Source organism: Belonocnema kinseyi, chromosome 7 (genome assembly GCF_010883055.1).
Source record: "Belonocnema kinseyi isolate 2016_QV_RU_SX_M_011 chromosome 7, B_treatae_v1, whole genome shotgun sequence".
Taxonomy (NCBI): Eukaryota; Metazoa; Arthropoda; class Insecta; order Hymenoptera; family Cynipidae; genus Belonocnema; species Belonocnema kinseyi.
Genome location: NC_046663.1, coordinates 113,455,705 through 113,458,907, shown reverse-complemented (window position 1 = coordinate 113,458,907; position 3,203 = coordinate 113,455,705).

Below are 3,203 nucleotides of genomic sequence, written 5' to 3'. Positions count from 1 at the left end.
TTTTGTTCCTGTTATTTGTTGTTGAGACATTCTTACTTTTACTTTTACCCCACTTTCTAAGTCTTCCGTTAATTCGGGTTCAAAATTTGAGTTAACTTTCGATTTTGTTCTAATATCCGTATCCTGATCTTCTGTTAGTTCAGGTTCTTTGTCTGTTTCAATTGCTCCTCTGTATCCTAATTCTTTGGCTATTTTTTGTATTTCCTCGGTCCTATTCCTGTTTTCAATATTTAGTGCTTTCATATTGGCTGTTAAAGTTCCCATGTTGGTCCACATTCTCCTAATTGTTTCCTCATCCATTACAAAGGGTAAGGTTTAGGAAGGGTTAGGGGATTGCATTCCTGACATGTCGAAAGAGTTGTCTGTTTCGTCTGTATCGTAGTCTGTTTTCAGCCTATCTCTATACTCTACAAATGCCAGTGTACTTATTTTATTTGTTTTGTGTCGGGTGTTCAGTGACGCGTTATTTTGTTGAGTGCTTATTACAGTGATATTCGCCGACTAGTTGCTACAAACTAGTCAACCATACCAAAGTACAGAATTGTTTTGTTGACGGTAAGATGCCTGGAGTGCAAGGGCTATCTTAACGCAAACCAATAAACTTAACCCCACCCGAAATAGAATTGACTATGATTCGATTTCCGTCGCCTTCCGCAGCCCACAAAGGGGATTTATTCTCTTATTGGTTCGACTAAAACTGTGTGTGTATTTTTTTATGCTTACAATTCTTTGTTGTTGATGACAGTTGAGGTGTTGATCTTCTTTCTGCGAAGTTCTCAGCCTTGATGATTTTCTTATCCGTAGCTGTTGTAGAAGTCTCAGGTGCTTGATGTTGGATACCGAAGTTTTCGCCAGTTGTCCAACGCTGCTACGCCGATGCGCCTTCCGCCTGATTGCGGGCCTCCGACTGTTTTTTGATTGGGTTTACGTAGGATAGTGCCTACTTAATTCAGCAACTAGTTTTACCCAAACCAATATTTTACTTAGTTAACGAATCTCTCCTTAGATGAGATCCGGAGTTCCTCCGAGTTTCGTGAAACTCTTCTTGCAGATAATTTCGTGAAATTATCGAAAATGAATTCCGTAGAATTCGATAATGGTTTTTCCAAAGATTGTGTATTTTTGAATCCTTATTTTTGAGAGGAATCGTTTACACAATCCTGGCAGGATCGCCAGAAAATGTTACGCCGAATAATAAACGTATAAGTTTCTAAAAACTAGTCGAGTTACCCAAATGGTACTCGACTTATTTTTATTAGTCAAATGCACAATTTATAATACAATTTGTTAACCAAGATTAGAGAGAACTGGTTTGCGCTGGGCCAACGCTCTACATTTATAGCCCGAAAATATGGGTGGGAGTATTCCAAAGAGGTCAACCGTTACAACCAGATCCGCACACTTTTTTTTGTGTAGCTGTGCAATAGGTGAAAGTTTGAATGACGACGAATTCGCCATAGATACCCGCCGGCCTAACTTTTTGCGATTTTTGAGGTAAAAGTCAAATCATGCAAATAGCTTTTTTCTATATTTTTTTCTATAATTTTTTATGCATTTTTCAATTTTTTTACATTTTTTATATTGTATAAATAAATATATTTGCAATACAAGGACTATTTTCTTATTTGGAATTTTTTGACACCTCTAAATAGTGTAATTAAAACTAATGAACGATATCGACATAGTTGCACGACTATGCGCATGAAAAAATAGATTCCCGACGAAGGGTTAAATTATTTAAAATGCAAATCATTTAACTTCTAATTTAAGAACTCTTAGGCTGAACATTTTTTTATCGTTTCTAGTCTAAAATAATATTTTTAAAACCTAATCTAAATTTCTGAACTCTAGAATTTATGAATTTTAACAATTTTGTATTTTGCCGCTTAAAATGATTGCGAACCAAGAAATGACCGGGAATTTTTTTCTTGGATTAAAACGGTCACCCTGTAAATGGGATCAAATGGGATATCTTGCCCTGCTTAAAATGACGAATAGACCCCGGATAAGAACCGGCTGGAAGTTGGTTCTTATCTGGCGCTATTAGAATTAGACCCGGGCTTTGTCCCCGGTTTATACCCGGTCCTTGATCGGATTCTATCTGGATTTATATTTTTATCCCCGGCTTCAATATTGCTCTCACCCAGGACCTTCAAGATCTGTATCCGGTTTGTAGTCGGGATTGGACCTGGTTTATACCCGGCACTTGACTGGGTTCTATCTGGAATCAGATAACATCTACCGGATTTCTACATGTTTCTTATACGATTCCTTCAAACTTCTACCCGGTATTTAGGTGATGTCTATCCGAAACGTACTCGGATCTTGTCCCCGCTTTATACCCGGCCCTTATATGGATTCTATCTGGACTGATATATTTATCTCTGGCTTCTATATGGCTCTCATCCGGGACCTTTAAGATTTGATTCCGGTTTGTAGTCGGGATTGGAACTGGTTTATACCCGGAATTTGATTTGGTTCTTTCTGAGATCAGATAACATATACCGGATTTCTACATGGGTATTATACCGCGGTGACGTATTCTATATTAAAAGGCAGGTTACGAAAAACGTAAAATAGTTCTATCAAATCTAAAATTCTAGCTTGAATACAGTCTATATCGAAGAAGTTTTTGAAACAATAGAGAACAGTTCTATAAAATGATAACCGATTTTTCATCGCAAAAAATTAATCTTTTGTATTATTATATTATTACCATTATATTATAATATTTGTTCACATGTTTAAGTACACTATTATTTACTATTGTATAATCCCACGCTATAAAAATTGTTATTCTCCGCGTCTTCGAACCCTATAAGTTTCGCATACCTAACCTACAGCTGTGCAAGGCCGTCTGTAAATTTTTGTGACTCATTCTATAAAAAATATTGTTCCGCTTATAATTATATATGTACTAAGATTTTAGATTTTAGAAATGTTACAAATTATTATTATATATTTTATGTGCGTAAACAAGATTTAAACTAAATCCATAAATATTTCAAGATATTTTAGAAGATTTAAAAAAATTCAAAATGTACTAGGCAGTCTGATAAGTACCTGAAAATTCTAAGAGATGGCATTAGTATTCACTAATGTGTAGGGTCTTGGTACCCCCACTGCGCCACTCAGCGGAGTGGATTTAGCGAGCGAGCCTCGCATCTATATAGTCACGAACCGTGGTCGACCTGGCGAGGCAC